This window comes from Halichoerus grypus, chromosome 4, assembly GCF_964656455.1.
Source record: "Halichoerus grypus chromosome 4, mHalGry1.hap1.1, whole genome shotgun sequence".
NCBI classification, from domain to species: domain Eukaryota; kingdom Metazoa; phylum Chordata; class Mammalia; order Carnivora; family Phocidae; genus Halichoerus; species Halichoerus grypus.
This window is the reverse complement of record NC_135715.1, coordinates 122,219,831-122,241,475: the sequence shown is the minus strand read 5'-3', so window position 1 is coordinate 122,241,475 and position 21,645 is coordinate 122,219,831. Positions and strand designations below refer to the sequence as shown.

General features: G+C 41.4%; 1 long non-coding RNA gene and 1 other non-coding gene across 3 annotated transcripts in view; both read right to left on the bottom strand.

The window, feature by feature from the left end:
- Window positions 1-9,476: 9,476 nt before the first annotated feature.
- TRNAN-AUU (transfer RNA asparagine (anticodon AUU)) lies at window positions 9,477-9,549 on the bottom strand. Its single transcript has one exon. It is a non-coding gene; the product is annotated as a tRNA-Asn (tRNA).
- Window positions 9,550-16,471: 6,922 nt separating this feature from the next.
- LOC144381614 (uncharacterized) overlaps window positions 16,472-21,645 on the bottom strand; it is a 55,953-nt gene continuing 50,779 nt past the window's right edge. Inside the window, exons 5-6 of one of the 2 annotated variants that reach the window (XR_013447150.1) lie at window positions 17,021-19,204; window positions 16,472-16,912 (exon numbers count right to left, since the gene is read on the bottom strand). This is a non-coding gene — a long non-coding RNA (uncharacterized LOC144381614). The remainder of the gene's footprint in view (window positions 16,913-17,020; window positions 19,205-21,645) is intronic. The other variant, XR_013447149.1, reaches the window with a different exon arrangement.

Genomic DNA, 21,645 nt, shown 5'->3' with positions numbered 1-21,645 from the left:
ATTAAGTTACTGGTTTCCTTCCTGATTCAATTTTTGAAGGTTATTTGTTTCTAGGAATTTATCCATTTCTTCTCCTTCATATTTCTGTGAGTTATTTTTTCTCCATTTCTGATTTTATTTGAGTCTTCTCTCTCCCTCTCCCTCTCTCTCTCTCTCTTTGATAACTCTGGCTAAAGGTTCATCAATTTTGTTGATCTTTTCAAAGAGCCAGCTCCTAGTTTCATTGATCTGTTCTATTATGTTTTTTAGTTTCTATTCATTTACCTCTGCCCTCATCTTTACTATTTCATTCCTTCCATTGACTTTGGGCTTTGTTTGTTCTTCTTCCAGCTCCTTTGGACGTAAGGCTAGGTTGTTTATTTGTGATTTTTTTTTTTTGCTTCTTGAGGCAGGCCTGTTTTGTATTAATCTTCCCTCTTGGAACAGCTTTTGCTGCATCCCAAAGATTTTGAACCATTGTGTTTTCGTTTTCATTTGTCTCCATGTATTTTTTTTTATTTCCTCTATGACTTCTTGGTTGACTCATTCATTGTGTAGTAGCATGTTATTTAGCCTCCATGTATTTGTGTTCTTTCCAGATTTTTTCTTGTGATTGATTTCTAGTTTCATACAGCTGTGATCAGAAAAGATCCATGATATGATTTCAATCTTTTTGAATTTGTTGAGATTTGTTTCATGGCCTAACAAACATGTGATCTATTCTGGAGAATGTTCCATGTGCACTTGAAAAGAATGTGTATTCCACTGTTTTTGGATGGAATTTTCTGAATATATCTGTTAGATCCATCTAGTCCAATGTGTCATTCAAAGCCACTGTTTCTGGGAGCCTAGGTGGCTCAGTCAGTTAAGCATCTGACTCTGAATTTCGGCTCAGGTCATGATCTCAGGGTCGTGAGATTAAGCCCCGAGTCAAGCTCTGTGCTGAGCATGGAGCCTGCTTGAGATTCTGTTTCCCTTTCTGCCCCTCCCCACCCCCAGCTTGCACTCTCTCTCTCTCTCAAAAAATTAAATTAAATTAAATTAACTGAAAAAAAAGATGAAGTCACTGTTTCCTTGTTGATTTTCTGCCTGGATTATCTATCCATTGATGTATGTGGGATGTTAAAATCCCCTACTATTATTATATTACTATTAATTTCTTCCTTTATATCTGTTAATGGTTGCTTTATGTATTTGGGCACTCCCATGTTGGGTGCATAAATATTTATAATTGTTAGGTTGTTATTATATGGTTATATTCCTTTTTTTAAATTTATTTTTATGTTTTTATTTTTAAAATTTTAATTCCAGTATAGTTAACATACAGTGTTATATTAGTTTCAGGTGTATATTATAGTGATTCAACACTTCCATACATCGCCCTGTGCTCATCACCTATTTCACCCATGCCCCCATCCACCTTCCCTCTGGTAACCCTCAGTTCGTTCTCTTATAGTTAAGAGTCTGCTTCTTGGTCTCTCTCTTTCTTTTTTTTCCCTTTGTTCATTTGTTTTGTTTCTTAAAAGCCACAAAAGCGTGAAATCATATGGTATTTATCTTTCTCTGACTGACTTAATGTTGCTTAGCATTATACTCTCAAGCTCCTTCCATGCTGTTGCAAATGGCAAGATTTCATTCCTTTTTATGGCTGAATAATATTCCATTGTGTATATATACCACATCTTTATTCATTCATCTATGGATGGACACTTGGGCTGCTTCCATAATTTGGCTTTTGTAAATAATGCTGCAATAAACATAGGGGTGCATGTATCCCTTTGAATTAGTGTTTTTGTATTTTGGGGGTAAATACACAATAGTGTGATTACTAGATGGTAGAGTAGTTCTATTTTTTTAAAGATTTATTTATTTATTTTAGAGAGAGAGAGAAAGAGTTGGGAGGGGCAGAGGGAGAGAGAGAAACTCCAGGAGACTCCTCACTGAGCTTGGAGCCAAGCGCTGGGCTCAATCTCAAGACCCTGATATCATGACCTGAGCCAAAACCAAGGGTCAGATGCTTAACCGATGTGCCACCCAGAGACTCTGGATAGTTCTATTTTTAACTTTTTGAGGAACCTCTGACAGTTTTCCACAGTGGCTGCACCAGTTTGCATTCCTACCAATAGTGCAAGAGGATTCCTTTTTTCTCTACATCCTTACCAATACTTGTTGTTTCTTGTGTTTTTTATTTTAGTCATTCTGACAGGTATTAGGTGATATCTCATTGTGGTTTTGATTTGCATTTCCCTAATGATAAGTGATGTTGAGCATCTTTTCATGTATCTATTGGCCATCTGGATGTCTTCTTTGGAGAAATGTCTGTTCATATATGGTTATATTCCTGAATCAAGAAGAAATAGAAAATTTGAACAGACTGATTACTAGCAATGATATTTAATCAGTAATCAAAAAAAACCCAAACAAACATAAGTCCAAGCCCAGATGGCTGCATAGGTGAATTCTACCAGACATTTAAAGAAGAGTTAATACCTTTTCTTCTCAAACTTTTCTAAAAAATAGAAGGAAAGATTCCAAATTCATTCTACAAGACCAGCATTACTGATACTAAAACCAGATAAAAATACTAAAAGAAGAGTTTTCTCTGGCAAGTGAAACAACAGCAAAATTAAACTACTGGGACTACACCAAAGTGAAAAGCTTTTGCACAGCAAAGGAAACCATCAGCAAAATGAAAAAGGAACCTACTCAATAGAAGAAGATATTTGCAAATGATATATCCAATAAGGGGCTAATATCCAAAATATATAAAGAACTTATGCAACTTAATACCAAAAAAATAAATAATCCAATTTAAAAATGGGCAGAGGACAGGAATAGACATTTTTTCAAAAAAGACATACAGATAGCTAATTAAAAATGGAAATACCATATGATCCAGTAACTCCATCACTCGGTATTTACCCAAAGAAAATGAAAACACCAATTCAAAAAGGTATATGCATACCCAATATGTTTATTGTAGCATTATTTATAATAGCCAAGATATAGAAGCAACCCAGGTGTTCATCAGTAGATGAATGGATAAAGAATATGTAATATATATTATATATATGATGGAATAATATTCAGCCATAAACAAGGATGAGATCATGCCATTTGAGACAACATGAATGGATCTAGAGAATATAATGCTGAGTGAAATAAGTGAGAGAAAGACAAATACTATATGATTTCAATTATATGTGGAATTTAAGGGAAAAAAAAACAAAGAAAAAAGACAAACAAAATTACACTCAAATATAGAGAACAAATTAGTGGTTGCTAGAGAGGAGGTGGGGGGATAGGTGAAATAGGTGGAGGGGATAAAGAGTACACTTAGAGTGATAAGCACTAAGTAATGTATACAATTATTGAATCATTGTATTGTACTCCTAAAAGAAATAATTACTGGTTTTAATAATCCCATATGTTTAAGAAATTGTTAAATGGTATTTAACATTTTTTACTAGGATGACAAGAAAATGTCTGAAGACAAAGAAAACTCCTGGTTGTTTGGAAAACTTGACCCTCACCAAGGATTGTCTGCCAGTAGAGTTTAAGATTTATTTATTTATTTATTTTAGAGGAGGGGGAGGGGCATAAGGAGAGGGAGGGAGAATCTCAAGCAGACTCCCCACTGAACACGGAGCCCAGCATGGGGCTCAACTCAGGGCACTCAGGGCTCAATCTCATGACCTTGAGATCATGACCTGAGCTGAAATCAAGAGTCAGATGCTTAACCAACTGAGCCACCCAGATGTTCCTCCCAGTAGATTTTAAGGGTTTATGCCCTATGGCCGTTTGACTCAGATCACTTAGAAGTTCCTGCCCTTCTACCAATTGGCCCCATTCCTGGTGTCTCCTGAGGAGGGTTGTGAAAGAATCTTTCCAAGAGTTTGGATTTATTTCTACTGAAGTGTGACATCTTTCCTTTGAAGGGAAGAGCACAAGTAAGGAGCACTTCCTGACTTACAGATAGCAAAAGATTGACAGAAATGTGACTTGTCTAAGATCATACAAAACTGAGCAAGCATTAACAGCGAAAACGCAATCCAAATTTTCTGACTCCTGAGGCCAATTAAGTTTTAATCCACTCATGTATGTTTTATATGTTGGGAAAAAAGGGAGGGGAGATGAGAATATCTGCATGTAGTCAGAAAGATCTCTCTCCTTTGAGCTTAATAGCTTTAAAAAAAAAAAGTGGCTTACACTTTCCACTGAATCTTCTTTTTCAAGTAATTTCACATGCAAATTTCACAGCATAATTTCCTTTGAGCCTCACAACAATCCCATTATCCCACTTTATAAGTGAGGAGGAGGAAGGAAGGAAAATTTCAAAGGTCACAAAAATATTAATTGACAAGGTAGGGACTCAGCTCCCTGAAGTTCTAGCCAAACTTCTTTAATATAGCAAAGTATTTATGAAGAGAGTCCATGTTTACCTCTTATTATGACTTTAAAGATTTATTTATTTATTTTAGAGAGAGAGGGAGAGACAGAGAGCAAGCGGTGGGGAGGGACAGAGGGAGAGAGGGAGAGAGAGAATCTCAAGCAGACTCCCTGTTGAGCACAGAGCCTGATGCGGGGCTCGATCTCAGCACCCTGAGGTCATGACCTGAGCCAAAACCAAGAGTCTTAACCGAGTCTTAACTTAACTGACTGAGCCATCTGGGCACTCCCACCCCTTATTATGACTTTTAAATATCCTCATTAGCCAATCGTATATGGTCTACTATGACTCTGTCATCAACCCCACTCATTCACCCCCCGTCTCTCATACTTGGTATGTGAAGGTTTCTTCCCTCATACTGAGATCTTTCCTTCTGGCACTACCAGATAAATTTTATTTAAGCAAATTATCAGAATCAGATGAGAGATTTCAAATACAATATGACTCTTGGACTAGCCTAAGTCTTGGGCAAATGTCTGAAAGTCACCATACTTCAAGTTCATCATAGCTTACTATCTCTGATTATTTGTGCTTTATAAATATCCACAAGAGGGTTATAAAATCCCAGGTGTTAATTGAACCCATAAAGCTATCTGAAATTTTAGGTGGAGGGTAAAGGGAAACAGAGACAGGTCTGGTTTTATTGGGAATCCAACAGGGCTTTGGCAAGGTGGACTCTTTCCTGTTTTGCTTGGAGAGGTGGTTGAAAGCTAAAGTACAAAAACTTGTGGAGGATGTAGGGGTGAAATACAAGGCAAAAAGGTAGGAAATTGAAGAGAACGAGAATATATGTATTATACATTTTGTAATTAAGAATGCAAAGGGGAATGCTCAAGTGGTATCGCTGTGAAATAATAATAGCACACAGCAAATGGGATAGTTTGGGCTGTAAAGGACAGAAAACTCAACCAATAGTGACAACCATTAGGACAGTTCTTCCTCGACTGAGAGCAATATGGAAGTAGGTGGTCCCCAGCTGGTCTGGAAGCCCATGTTGAAGTCAAGGGTCTAGGCTTTTCCCATCTTTCTTCTGGGCCATCCTCAGCATGTCAATCAAGTCTCCCATTGTGGTCCTAGAGTGGCTGTTGGAACTCCAAGCATACAAGTCTCACACATCAGCTTTGAGCAGTACCTAAACAAGAAGGGAGTTGGAGTGGGAAAAAGACTTTCTTTTCATGCCTTTCTCTTATCTAAGAGGATAGTCTTTTCCCAAAGTTCTCAACAGACCCGAACTTGGTGACATGCCTCTAGACCAATTACAATTAAAGAGAAATGGGATTGTCATGATGGTTTAAACCAATCATCTATAATTCATGCCCTGGGATTAGACATATCACTGCAAGAAAGAAGGTAGAAAGGCCAACGGGTGGGCAAACATCAGAGTCTGCCACATAAATGCATAAACACACTCACGTTTACGTATGCCCACATAAGTATACACATGCACACTTGCAAATACTGGTAACGAGTAATACTCATTTTATATATTACCCTCAATCTCAATGTTCTTTTAAAAAATCTTAATATATTTTGTAGATTTTTGTTTCTGTTTCAGTACATACTTAGCCATCTTTTTTTTTTAAATTACTGTGGACTATTCCATAGTATGAATGTGTCATTGTTTATGTAGTTATTCCCTAACTGGTGGGCATTTATGTTACCATTCCCTTCTTAAATCTCCCCAACGAGGACACCACCTGTCCCTGGTCATGATAACTGGTTGAGCCAGGCCATTCAAGTTGGTACCAACGGTGATTCCTTTATTGGTTCAGTTCAATTCAAATGCAAGCACTCAAAAAACATGGAATGAGTAATTACTATGTTGCAGGTATTGGACTTTGGGTTAACAAGGTATATAAAGATTAGTAAAATACAATCTCTGAAATCAAATAGCTTGCAGTCTAACAGGAATGTGTATCTCTAAATAACTAAGTACTAAGATAGAAGCAATTACACCATGTGATGGGCATTCGGAAGAGGAGCATTTAGGCCAAACCGGGGATTTAGAGCAGGCTTCCTACAAAAAAAAAAAAAAGACATCTGAGCTGAGTCTTGAAGGTGAGTCCATATTAGTCAAATCAAGACAAGTGGAAAGGAATTCTAGACAGCATACAGGTTCCCTAAGCTCGGGGCTTCTCAGCTGTGACAGACTCCTGCATGTGCAACATCCACCTCTGTGTCCACTCCACAGGGGCTGAGAGACAAGAGAACTGACAGGGACATGAAGCTCCTGCTGCTTGCAATGCCAGAACTAACACACTTCTTTATGCCCGACCCAGGAGTTTTCTGGCTTCTGCGTGCCTTGGGGAAACTATGGCAGGCTAACGTCTTCATTTGCAAATAGCATAAACTCTCTGATCCTTCACAACTGGTAACCAACGCGCTCTCTAGAACAACACGATGTTTTATGATCATGTTGTTCTTTTCCTGCCCCAGCTCTGGAAGCAGCCACTTCTTCAATGAGCCCTAGTTCCCAGAGTGGAAAATGGTATTTAAAAACCACATCTGAGTGCTAAATGTGCTCCTTAGTATTAGCATGTCGCTGGTCCCAGTCCCTCTCAGTAGACACAGCTAGACAAACACACACACACACACACACACACACACAGTTGCATCTATTTTTTATTTCTGTATCTATATATTAAAAACCAAGAGTTCACATCGATGTCCCCCCTAATCCAAGATCAAGCATGGATTCTGATTTTCTCCTTTTCTGTGTTTATATTTACCTTTTCCAACAGTGAGAAAACTGGCTTCCACTCTCTTTTAAACATTGGCTTGTTTGGTGTCCCCTTGAACCTTGCCGGCCCCAAGCTCCACTGCTCTCGGCGGCCAGGACAGAGGGATAGAGTAGCCCTCCCCGGCCTGAGGCCAGGCAGCAAGCAGGTCCGGGGCCATGGGAGGCACAGACGCAGCCAGGAGCCGCCCCAAGGCTTCCCCGCTGGCAGACCCGGGCTCCGGAGCAACCTGGCACTTTGCTCCCCTAGGGCACAGCCATGGCTACTTTGTAGCCAGTTCGGGCCCTTCCGGCCCAAGGCTGCCCAAGCCCAGCCCCGGAGTTTGTCTCCAAAGTGTGCAGGGCTGCAGCAGCCTGAGTTCTACGGGCAGGAGATGCAGCGTATGTCAAAGCTTTTAAGAAGAAAACATGCATCATCACCTCACCGGGAGAGGATTAGGAAGTACTGCTAACCATCTACACTGTCCCCAAAATAAAACTCTTCTTGGATTTACATGAGGCACCCCAAGCTAGATCTAGGTCATCACCTCTACGACAATTAGAAGGCCATCCCTATGAGTGACCTCAAATTGAGGATTTCCAGCAGGCTCCAGAAGCAGATGACACCATGAAGTGGGCCGCTTTGTCCAAGATCTTGAATCAAGAATGTTCTTCATTTATCTTCCTCTGAAACCTCTTTCCCTGACCTGGAAAATTCTCTGACCTAGAAATATTTTTAAAAACCCTTCCTCTTTTATTTACATTAATGAATTAATATGTACTTGCTTGATTAATTCCCCTGTGTAGTGAATCTCTGAATCGTGCTGCCATTCTCGCTTCCACATATATGCTTTCCTCACCCTGATCAGTTCTTACGTCCCATTCCACAGTGGTACTGCTTTGAGGATACCCTCCTAACATCTTCAGAATAGGGGTTAAGGATGGCATTATAGGTAGAGCTCCAGAAGCAAAATCTGAGGTCAAGTTTAATGAGAAGGATTGCTGTTAAAAATCAGCATTCATGGAAAGAAGGGGAAGGAAGTATGATTGATCAGAGGGAGAAGCTCAACTACAGTGTGGTTCTAGTAAAGTCTAAACTAACTGCACTGGGAACTCTGGAATATATATATAGCTAACCAAAGTCGTTCCAAAGTAAACCCCAAATGGCTAGGCCTTTATACCTTCACATGACAAGTCACTGGATATAGGATACCCTGGAAAGAGTGTGTTCTTGAGCAAGTTAGCTGAGATAGAGTCTGAAGGAGCTGACAGATGGAACAGCAAGACTTTCCTTGAAAGGGATCATTATAGCTCATGTCCATATCCATTACAGTCCCCCCTCCGTGCCACTCGGAAACATTTCTTCAGGTACATACATATATATTTGGGGAGTTATTCTTCTAGGATTCTAATGTCCCTCTCTTTCCAAAAGAAACTTAGAAGAAGTTAGTGGGGCAAATTGTAGTCCCTACCACTAGAACTGGTCTTAGGACCATGATATTCATCATCTTTTTCCTCCAATATCCATCCTAGATTCCTCTTACCTCAGCACTACTTCTGCTGACTTTGGTGACTTATCTAATGGTGTTACCCAGACTCCCACACCTGAGGGGTATTATTCATCTCTGGACACCATGCCCTCTTGACGCCAGGGTTGCTGACATGTCCATTTACCATCACAATTGAGCAAAGGAGTACAAAAACACACTCAAGTGTATTATCTGGGTGCCTTACATATTTATCCCTTGTGTAAGAGCACCTCTACCGCCCCCTGAAGATCCAGGTCCCATTATCACTTCCAGGACGAGAACTCCTCTCCTTGTTTGCCAGTCCCTGAACACAAGGAAACTGAAGAGCCTAGCGGCACTTGTAATGGCCATTGTAGTCTGTATTTCAATGGGACACTTTCTAGGTCCCCTACCAAAAGTGTACCCCTTGGAAAACCAGAACCTCTAATCTTACAGAGTCTAGAATTATGGGGATGAAAAGGACAAAGTCCCCAGCGGATCACTGGGAGACATAGTAACTAAGATCACTCTTACTTCCATCCCTCAGTTACTGGATCTATGCATTAATCTTACTTGGGGATACAGTGTCACATAAGTTTTTTTGGATTCAGTCTTCCAGAGGATGGACGCCTTTTCTTACAAGGGTTGCTTCTAAGCTAGCGTTTCAACTGTGTCCTCAGAAGATCATTTTAATGCTCAATCAGACAGGTAGCTTCTGATTGGTATGGTATGTGGTATGACCAGTGGATCCAATCATCATAGGCCCACATCCATACCTCCTTTTTTTTAAAAAAAAAAATGTTACTTTATTAAGTAATCTTGATGCCCAACTCGAGGCTCGAACTCATGACCCTGAGATCAATAGTCACATGCTCTACCAACTGAGCCAGTCAGGAAGCCCTCCCCTACCATCTTTTGTAGTAAAATAGGTTCCCTGTTCTGACAAAATGTTACACAGGATCCTTCCTAGGGGATAAAATAGTCCATAAATTCTTGGATAGTTATGGTTATACTGAGGCCTTGCAGGCAGGAAAAGCAAACCCACTCCCAAAATATGTGTTTATTCTTGTTAGAAGAAGCCTCTGGCCTTTCCAGGATAGAAGGGACTCGATGTAGTTAACTTGCCACCAATGGTCTCCCCGAGGAACAACACAGTATCAGGGGCTCAGCATTGGTGTCTTCTGATGGCACGTTGGGCATTTAATGACAGCAACAATGAAATCCACCTTGGTAAGTGGGAAGCCATGCTGTTGGACCCATGTATAGCATCCATCTCTCCCTCATGGCCACTACATTCATGGACCCATTGAGCCAGCACCGAAGTAGTTGGTGATAGAGACTGATGGAGTCATCGTGTCTACTTGGCCGTTTAGATCTTCCTCCAAGGTTGGTGCTCTCTGGTGGGCATTAACATATAATACAAAGATTTTCTTGCTTTGTTCCCACTGCCATTATGCTCATCCACCTCCTTGTTCCATTCTTTAAATCTTACTCCTTCATGTGTGCCTGCCCATGAATCTGGATATATTGTAACCTCAGGCCACTTCTTTCAGGATAAACAGGTGCATCACCCCGACCTCTGCCCATTAGGAGGATTCTCCCTCGCTAGTGTCTTTCAAAGCCACTTCCGAATGAGGCTGCAGTGCAGCTGCTTCCATTTTTAAGCACCGGCATACTAAGCTGTTCTATTTGTAAACCAAGCTTGTAGATTTTGCTCTTCCGTCAGCTGAGGATAAGAGATTCCCAATATGATCATAGTGCGGTGAGGGAGAGGTGCTGGTGCACAGTGGTGAAGGTCATGGGCTACTGGCTTATGCAGCTTTTTTTTGCTCTCTATCCTTCCCATGCTTGAGCTCGTGCTCCTCCTACAATAAACAGCTACAGGATTCAAGCAATCTTTTGCGAACCCCGCTCTTGATGGGCAGTTCTGGAAGCACGGTCATTTAGGGCAGGCATTCCATCTGCACCAATGTCTATTAGCATGGCAGAAGTGTTTGTTTGTTTGTTTGTTTGTTTGTTTTAGGTATAAAATGCTCCTTGCGCCAGAATTTCAGGAGTCTGAGCTGTCATTCTCCCAGTGGGCTTTGCCATAAGCCATGTGGCTACATTGCATCTTTTCCTGCCGCCTATCTCTAAGACCATAGGACCTGCAGGGCCCGTATGGCTCAGGCAGCCAGGCTGCTTGCTCTGCAGCTTGGATTTGCTGAAGAACTCTTCTTTTTGCTGGCGCCTACTGAAAGCTGGCATCATCTCTTGTCACCTGGCATATGAGCTAGATAAGTTTTCTCTGGTGTGGAATACGTTGTCTCTAGAACTGAGAGCAACCTATCAGGGGTAGGAGTTCCCGCTTTGTAGGGGGAAGTCAAGACAATGATTTGTCTTTTACTTTGGAAAGTATGCCCTGACACAACACTGGCTACAAAACTACAAAATTTTATTTATGTGTCAGGATTCTTATTCTTCATAGGGTTTATCTCACATGGAATGTATGTGTCTTACTGAGTCTTCCACTGTGTTAACCATTCTAATTCATTAGCCCCGATTAGCATAATATCATTGATGTAATGGATCAATGTGAAGTTCTGTGAGACATCCAGATGGTCCAGATCGTTTTGGCCTATATTCTTATAGAAAGCATAGAATTAACATAGCTTTGGGGAAAACTGTAAATATGTATTATTATCTACTCTATGTAAATGCAAACTGTTCCTGATGCTATTTTTTTATCAGAATATAAAAGAATACATTTGCCAAGTCAATCACCATGTATCATGTACCTGAAACCATCTTCATTTGCTCTAGCAAATATATTAATCATATCTAGTACTGTGGCTGCAATTAGGCAGACAGTCCGTTTAAGTTTGCAGTAAACTATCAATTTCCAAGACCCATCTTCTTCTTCTGGGGGATAGATTGGCAAATTAAACGGAGATATGGTGGAGTCCCCCATTCCTACATCTTTTATATTCTTAACTTTTGCCATCTCCTGACCTGGGGTTGTGATACTGGTTTTGGTTCTTGGATGGAACTGGGGGGATGATAAAGTATTTTCAGAGGTTTCTACTTGGACTTCCCCGCTATAAGAGCCCATACCCCAAAGGCCAAGAACCCAAAGTTGGAGTTGTACCAACTACTACATAGGTCAATCTCAATTATACACTTAGAGATCATGAAAATGACTGCTAGGTAGACCAATAGATCTAGTAAGCAGGACCTTTGTCAAGACTCCATAAGCCTCCATTCTAACAGGAAGACCATGATGATACCTTGGGTCTCTGCGTATCTACATTAACTCAAACCTTTGTTTCCCACAGTCTCCAAAATGTTTGGGATACCTAACCATAAGTGACTATTCAGTCAAGGGGTCTGTATCCGAAAACCAATTCAGGTCCAGGAGCAGAGCAAGAAATCAAAGCATTTAATTGCCCTCAATCTAGCAGTCATTCATCTTTTTTTTTCTTCCTATGGAACAAGCTGAGTTGTACCCTTATTGGGTGCCCATCTCTTTTGCCCCTAGGCATACTATGTTCCATTAACCATCTCTATTACTGTCTGCAGATCAGGCCCCCTTAGCTACCTTATGACTCTGCCACTCGTTAAGAAAATTACATCCATCTTCCTTCTGGCAGTTAAGTGACACTACCCACTCTCTCTTGTTTTGGAGTCCTAACATCCCCATTGCTATTATTGAGCCTAATTCTGTAATGGCCTTTTCTACTGTTAACCCTGTCTTATAAAAGAGCTTCCTCACTGAACTTTTTAGTAATGTTATTACCCCTCTCATGAATGCATTACTTAATGAACTTGGCAATGGCGCATCCAATAGTCCTCTCCAGGGTATATAATCATCTGGTGTCTCTTTCAGCCTTACATTTGAGCATGCCCATTTCCCTGGGCATTTCATCCCTTTCTCCACTGTCTGTGATAGCAATTTTGGCATTTCACCTTCATTTAGCATGAGCCATCATTTTTCCCGTGCTTCTAGGATCCATACTAGTAGAGTTCACATTGTCTGCTCAGATCCTTGACAGACTGTTAAATCTTATATTTGGGGAAGTGTCCACAAGTCAATAAACTCTCCCCTCTCTAGTACGTTGTTCTAGCCTGCTTGATAGAGCAGCCTCAGAATCCAGTCCCTATAATGTCCCCCCAGCTACTGCCAATACATTCTAATTAGGTCTTGTAACTCCTTTAGGTAAGAGTCTCTTTCCTTCCTTATCAGGCCCACCATGTCCCCAGATATGTTATGTTGGAACCTAACCCTAGTTATAGGCTTAATGACCAGATAGAAAAATGGGGGGCAGATCATGAGGAAGGCACATTCTGCCCTACAGGGAAAGACCTCTGCATTGTCTTCAAGCAAGGAAAGAGTGCTAGCTTTTTTTTTTTTTTTTAAAGATTTTATTTATTTATGTGAGAGAGAGAGAGAGAGCATGAGAGGGGGGAGGGTCAGAGGGAGAAGCAGACTCCCTGCTGAGCAGGGAGCCCAATGTGGGACTCGATCCCGGGACTCCAGGACCATGATCTGAGCCGAAGGCAGTTGCCCAACCAACTGAGCCACCCAGGCACCCAGAGTGCTAGCTTTTAATGGAGATGGGTGGTCACTTCTGTAAGCCAGGAGGATTCAAAGAAGTCAAGGGTTCAAAATCTTAAATACCATCTACCCAAATGTCCCCAGTTTCACTGTCAGTGTTCTATTTTTTCTTTTTTAACTATGGCCCTGATCTTGGCATAACGGAATTACTTTGATTTAGCATTTAACCTTTTCCCATTATTGATACAATTTAAAACAAAAAAAAAAAAACCCAAATCCTCTGTGTCTATGTGTGTACAAGTGCACACACATGCCAATGGAGTACACAAGCATTTAAAGAAATTTCTGGAAGAAAACATCAAACTTTTTTTTTTTTAAGATTTTATTCATTTATTTCAGAGAGAGCACAAGCAGGGGAGCAGCAGAGGGAGAGGGAGAAGCAGGCTCCCCATTGAACAGGGAGCCTGATATGGGTCTCGATCCCAGGACCCCAAGACCATGACCCAAGCCGAAGGCAGCCGCCCAACAGACTGAGCCACTCAGGCACCCCAGAAACATCAAACTCTTAACAGTGGTTACATATATGGAAGGGAGTAAAATGGGAAGATGTGGAGAGAGGAACTTGAACTATTTGCTATACATTCTTCCATGTTGTCTGAATTTTTTCTACAAACATTTGTACAATATTTTAAAGTACTAGGAAAATTAAAATGATCATTGCCATATAGGGAGAGAAATGAAAGAAGTCTTTAGCGACGTTCTTGGTTTTCCCCAAGAGGTTTGACCTCACTTGACCCCACCCCACCGGGAGAGAATGGATGTGGGAAGGTCATTGTGCAATGAACCAGTCTCTTGCTCCTGGAGAAGTGAGGGAAAGGGCTTCTTATCTGTGGTCAGCCCTACTCTCATTCCTCCTCAGAAGGGGCTGAAGGGCTTTGCACCTGACATCCAGGGCCGATGGAAACTGCCTCAGAAGCAGAGCAACCTGTGGGCCTATTAAAGTTGGAGGCTGTCTGTACATGATACCACAGGAGAAGTTGAATCTTGGCATTAACAACTTTTCTCGGGGGCAGAAGTTGGTAGTGCATGCGACTCTTGATCTTGGGGTTGTGGGTTCGAGCCCCACATTGGGTGCGGAGCTTACTTAAAAAAAAAAAAAAGAATGAGGTTTCTCAGCTTTTTGCAAGTTAACAGGATAGAAAGGGCCAGATAATTTATATAAATAGAATAAAGTTTCTGTCTTTTACAGCTTTTGGTTAGACAGATTTTCAATACATTTGACAAATGTATTTAGGATGGTGCATTCGTTTCCTGCAGCTGCTGTAACAAATTATCACAAATTTGGTGGCTTCAAACAACAGAAATGTATTCTCTCACAGTTCTGCAGGCCAGAAATCCCAAATCAGTTTCACTAAGCAGAAATCAAGGCATCAGCAACCCCACACTCCCTCTGAAGGCTCTCGGGAGAATCCCTTCCTTGACTCTTCTAGTTTCTGGTGGCTGTCAGTATGTCTTGGCTTGTGGCCACATCACTCCAATTCTGCCTGTCTTCACATCACCCTTTCCTCTGTGTGTGCGTATAATCTCCCTCAGCCTCTCTCATAAGGACATTGTGGCAGCTTGTAAGGCCCACCCAGATAATCCAGAATAATCTCTCCATCTCAAGATCCTTAACTAAGTCACATCTGCAAAGACCCTTTTTTCCTTATAAGTTAACATTTATAGGTTCCAGGAATTAGGACCTGGCATCTTTGAGGCCTATCATTCAGCCTACTACAGAGAGACTGATGTAACACATGTAATATGTATGGAATCAATTTGGGGGGCTCCATCTTTTCAAAGACCAATCTGCTTCTAGGTCCGATACTGAGAAACAATGGGAGTTTCATGTATCTGCCAATCAGAAGAAAACTACCATGTGGCTCAAGACACCTTGGATAGAGAAAATAATTGGTTGCTTTCAATTTGACTTTCCCACCACTGAGCTACTGAATCAGAATCTTTCCATCTGATTCTTACCCTCACTGAAGGTGTAAGAGTAGATATTGGTGTAGAGGCTCCAGTTCACACTCAAACTGCTTCTCACATGGGAAACTCCACGTAGCTGACTTCTGGGTAATAAACAGGGATTTACTTGTTTCACCATGTAGGATTCACCAATCAGGAATTCAAATTGGAGTTCTGGTTAACATTCATTAAGCATTTATTATATCCCCAGTACTGAGCAAATTATCTCACATGTATTATGTTAAGCTAACTTTTGAGGTGGATTCATTTACTAAGACTCTTTGGTTGTATCCTACATAACCAAAAAGGATTTATTAGAAGACCTCTGGACTGGCTCATGAATCAGAAGAGCTGCACAAACCAGGTTAGGAAAGACAGAAAGAACAGCAACTCTGAGGAACTCTGTCACAGCTCTTGGTTCTCTTCTCAGTCTATGGCACTATCATCATCAGATGACCCTACCTAAATTGCCTCCCCTCTCTGTGGATTTTCACTCACAATTTGAATTCCAAGCACAGTTTAATTTGACTCTGCTGAAATAAAGGCACTATTAAATTTGGCCCTGCCTGTGACAAATGCCCATCTTGGGCCAGAGGAGCATGTTCAGTTATGGGGGAGAGAAAGAGTGAACAAGAGGAATGAAGCAGACCAAAGTGATAGTTGCTTCGTAAACAATGTTACCTCATTTTACAAATGGGAAAATATTGAACCTCAGAGAGTTTACAGCTTTGTAGCAAGTTGTAAAGCCATATATGAACGCAATGCTGCCCAACCCAAACCCTGGATCTTTTTTTTTTTTTTTAAGATTTATTTATTTATTTTAGAGGGAGAAAGAAGAACACAGGGGAGGGGGGAGGAAGAGAGGGAGAGAGAGAATCCCAAGCAGACTCCACGCTCAGCCTCGAGCCCAAAGCAGAACACAGTCTCACAACTCCAACATGACGACCTGAGCCGAAATCAAGAGTTGGTCTCTTAACCGACTGTGCCACCCAAGCACCCCCAAACCCTGGATTTTTAACCACTCTTCCCATCCCAGTATCTACTGCAGCCCAGGAATCGAAGACAGATTCCAAAGCAGTTTCTATATGAAATTCCAGCTAGAGTTGTGGTATTTCAGCCAATTTTGAGACCCAGGAAATAAATGTACAGTGAGAACTCTCTCTGTTCATTCATTTGGTGCATATTTTGTGAGCAAGTATTGCTTGCAGTTTTGGACAAAATGGACACATTTTATAGCTTAAGTGTGGTTGCAAGAAGCAAAAACTCAACTCTAATAAGCTTATACCAAACAGTATTTATTGACTCAAGGGGATGGGCAACCTAAGGGAGAAACAGCCTTCAGCAAATCTAGATGCAGTGCCTTGGGGACTGATTCCTCTCTGCTCTTCATCTTCAGGCTCTCCTTCCCTCTGTGGTCATTTCATTACCAGGAAGACTCCCTCCACGTGAGGACAAATATGGCTGCCAGCATCACCAACAGGCGGCAACAGCAAGGAAAAGAACGCTTTTTCTCCCTGCATCCATGGCAATTCTGTAAAAGGATTCTGACTGGCCCTTCATGGATCAGCTGCTGAGTGACAAGCTGGACCAATCACTGTGTCCAGAGAAATGGTGTACAATGCTGCTCTGCCCCCTGTGTCCATTCCTATGGTGGAATACATGGCACCACATGACTGGCAGACCCACCAGAATCACTCAGAGTGGGCTAAAAACATTTCCTAAAAATGAAAGAGAAATGCTGTTGCAGAAAAAGGGGGAAAGGAGAGCAGGTAGAAAAACAATAAACACATTATAGATAAACCATGGTGCACATCCTTGGGCCTCACCTCACGTAGCAAATCAGAATATTTCTGTATGGTTCTTACACATGCTAAAGTTTGGTCCATGCTACAGTTCATAAGATGAAAGGAATTCCAGGAAAGACACTGAGGAAAAATAAGATTATGAGGTGAAAGGAGTAAACCAGAGCTAGGATGAAGAGTAGATAATAGAAGGATGAAACAAAGGGGAGAAAGGGAGAGATAGAAAAGCAAAAACAAGCATAACCTAAGCAGCATTTGGATGGACAAGGCATGTTTTCAGGAGTGAGTCAACCTTACATATCCAAGGGGTTTTTGTGTGGAAGAGGTGATGGGCTTAGAAGGCAGAAAGGCTTGAGTATGAATTTTCATTTTGTCGCTTGTCAGCTTTATGAATTTAGGCAGATGACTCATCCTCTCTGGTATCAGTGTTCTGATCTGTAAATTGGGGATAATGATATCCTGCTCACAGTATTCTCCTGAAACTCCAGAGATTATAATGCTTGCAAAATAGTTGTTCTTGTGTTAGTTGCCTCCCATTTCTCTTAACCCTTTCTGCAGAATTAAGACCCAAGAGGTAGGAAGAATTTAGGAAGAGAAAGGCTTGGGCTTAATATGAAGAGCTCTCTAACAACTTAAGTCACCCTATCACCCAATGAGCTGCGACCTCATTGATAGGGACTGAATATGTCCCCCCTCAAAATTCATATGTTGAAACCTCAAACCCCAATGTGACTGTATTTGCAGATAGGGCCTTTATTGAAGAAATTAAGGTTAAGTGAGGTTATAAGGGTGGAGCCATGATCCAAGAGGATTAGTATACTTATAAGAAGAGGCACCAGAGAGCTTGCTCCCACTTCTTCATGGAAGGGACACAGTGAAGAGGCAGCCATCTGCAAGTCAGAAAGAGAGCTCTCACGAGGAACTGATCCCAGCTAGAACTTGGATCTTGGACGTCCCAGTTCCCAGAACTGTGAGAAAATAAATTTCTGTTAAGCCACCTAGCCTAGAGTGTTCTGTTATCACAGCCTGAGCAGACCAACATACTCCCCTCACTGGAATCATTAAAACAAGCTGACAGTCCCCTTTCAGAGATACAGAGGGACTCTCCATAGGAGGACAGTGGAATGAGAGCAAACTATCTCTATAAGTCTATCCCAGGGCTTCTCAACCTTGGCTGCATATTAGAATGACCTGGGGAAATTTTTATTTATTTATTTATTTTGGAGAGAGAGAGTGTGTGTGTGAATGGGGAGGGCCAGAGAGGGAGAGAGAATCTTAAGCAGGCTCCTGGTCTAGCCCAATGTGGAGCCGGATGCAGGGCTCAATCTCAGGACCCTGAGGTCATGACCTGAGCTGAAATCAAGAGTCTGCTGCTTAAGCAACTGAGCCAGGCAGGCACTCCACCTGGAGAGCTTTTTAAATATACTGATGCCAAAAAAAAAAGGTATTGATGCCCAAACTTTCTGTCCCAAATCAATTAAATCAGGATCTCTGGGTATGTGCATTTAAAAATAGTGTCCCAGGTGATGTTAAGCAGCCACGACAAGATTGAGAATCGCTCCCTTAGGACATCTGAGACCCTTTCCAGCTCGGGGTTATTATTAATTTATTGAGACTTAAATTTGGTGACATAAGAAAGGAGTGTGTGTCATGAACCCCACTTTGCCAGTACAAAAGAGAGAATTGTGAGGCTATGCTCCCCAAGTCACTAAACAAGCTGATGATGAAGTTATCTTTCGATCTGTAACCTTTGGAATTCCTAATTAGATGCAAACTACATTTAACAGTAGAGTAGACATTTGTTGTTTTTGCTAGGCCGGAATCCTTACCCTTGGATTGGAAGCAGCTTGTCTTTGGGGGGACAACTCCTTCCCAATTCTATGCGTCTTAAAAGGACTGTTGATCACAAGACACCCCATATGACCCAACCTAATCCAGGCAGACTCTTTCTTCAGGGAGAATGACAGAGGGACTCTAGGTAGGCGGAGCTGTACTCTTCCCGTGACATGACTAAAGAGATATATTCCTTAGTGCAATCCTGTAGCTTCCTCCTTTCCTTTCTTCCCAAGACCTGGCCCGAAGTGTTTCCTTTAATTCTGTGACCTACAATGTATGCTTCCGCTGACTTCCTTCTTCCACCTCAGTGAGTCAGAGCTTCTTTCAGTTGCTTGCAGAACTGGTTCAAAAACTGGTACCTGGAAGTGAGCACTGCAAGCAACAGAGATCTCAGCTGCGGCAACAGCAGCTGTAGGTAGGTACAAGGCAGTGAAAATTCCCCAATTCAGTTGAAAAAGTTGAAGCCAGGTCTTTCTCTGGGAATTCCTAATTTTCACATGCGCCAGTAAATGTCTTGTTTTGTTCAATCTAGTTCTGATTAAGTAAGCTATGTATGCAAAATGCAAGGATTCACAAGAGCAAGGTATTCCCCTCTCTGTGGTTATTTGGCACGTTGGTAGGCTGGGGCTGTCCTGAGTGTGCCTTATGGCACTTTGGCTTTGTTTTTTTTTTTTTTTTTAACCCATTAGAGTAGCCTTCATGCACATCAAGACCTGGCCCAAACCAAGTCTTTTGCTGTTATGACCCTCAAACCAATAAATGGGAATTGGAAATTAAGGTCCAGAGAGTCGTACCCAGCCAAATTCCCCAACTTTCTAAGATTGATCTAATAGAAAGAGCCTATGGAAAACAAAAAGGCAGAGCACAGCAAGTGGGCATAATAATAATGATGATGACCGCCATTTGTTAAGCCCTTACTATGAGCCACTGAGCTATTATGTCACTTAATCCTAGAAGAGTGATACTATTATGTTTTGTTTTATTTTGTTTCTAATGTTGAACTGCAGATACACAGAACTGAATTGATTCAGTCAGTCATTCTTTCCCGTGACTGGCATGGTATAATCATCTGTCTAGACATGACCCCTATTTTTTCTTATCTTCTTTATCCTTCATTCCCGAGTGTATCTAATGTATGTGGTTGCAATCTATTCTCCATAGACTTACAGATCCACAAAAATATGTAGTGTAGTGTCTGCTTTTAAAATATATATAAATGGATCATACTGCATGTCTAACTCTGCAATTTGCTTTTTTTATTCAGCATTATGTTTCTGAGATCCATCCATGTTGATATATATAGAGAGAGCTAGTTCATCTGTTAAACTGCTCCATGGTATACTATCATATCGATATACTATAGTTTACCTATGTATTTCCCCTTGATGGATATCTAGACTGTTGTTAATTCTTTCCTACTACAAAAAGGGCTTCAAATGAATAATCCTGTATATGTCTCTCAATGCACTGGGCAAGAATCTCTCTAAGATTTACCTAGAAGTAGAATGGCTGGGCCTTAGTCTTCATGCATTTTCAGTTTTAGTAAATCCTGCCAAATTACAAAGTAGTTTTGCTAATTTGCACTCCCACCAACAGTATAGGAGAGTTCTTTAGGGAGATTCCATTATTATCTCCATTTTGCAGATGAGGAAACACACAAAATGTCCAAAGTGAAACGCTGTATCTATCTGAACCATGTCTATCTAACTCCCTGTCTACACTACACGACATAACACTAATTAACAGCTGAAGATACGTTTAGCTGCAAGTGACAGAATGCCCTAACTGTGGCTTAAGCAGTATGAGTATTTATCATCTCACTTAACAAAAACAGTAGAAGGAGGTGGCTCCAGAGTAGCTAAGCAGCTCAGCTGTGTTATCTGCAACATGGATGCTTTTTCGTTTTTAATTCTGCTATCCTTAGCTGTTGAGTTATCACCCTCATTTCATCTCCTCTCAGCCCTAGGCTGCCTGACACTGCTCTGACACCATGTCTGAGTTCACAGCAGAGAAGGGGGGGGTGGGGAGGGACGCGTAGTGGCACCATGAAACTCTTCTCCTTCTCTGTCCTTTTTAATAGGAAAGCAAAATGCCTTCCTCGAATTCCCCACTCACTCCCCCCCACACGCCCTTTTTTTTCATTGGTCAGAGCCCACTACTGGTCCAATCTTCAGGCAGAGTAGAATTAGATTATGTCAGGTTTAGGTCAACCACGACTCAGCTGCTGGGGCTACGGAGAAGGTTTACCTTTGTAATCTCAAGCCATCCCCACGTCTCGAAGCTGTTCTAACAGCAAAAAAGAATTCCCCAAGTTGTTGGATAGCAATTTGGTTTTTCTTTTATCTTTGACATTTTCTTCTCAGATTGTTATGCTGGCTTCTCCTCCCCACTCAGTTGTTAAATACTTGCTTCACCTTGGGCCTCTTCTCTTCCCAAGATACTTAAGAGAAGACTAACAGATGGACGGCAGGTCAAATTTAAGTTTGTGCCACCTGTTGTATTCCCTCTCCCTATGCTGATAGCATCCATTTTCATAGTTTCATTTGCCATTTACATATTGATAACTCCTAAATTTGTATCTCCAGCTTCCTCTTCTTTCTTGAGCTTTGGATTCATATGTAACATAGCCTCCTTAGAGATTCCTAAGACATTAAACTCAACATGTCCAGAATTGAGCTGTTCACCTGCCACCCAAACTTGTTCTTTCTTTTCTGGTGCGTCCTGTCTCCGTGAATGCAACTCCCACTAGAGTTGCCCAAGTCAGAGACCTGTGAGACTTCCCACACAATACCTCTCAAATGTGTCTGCTTGTC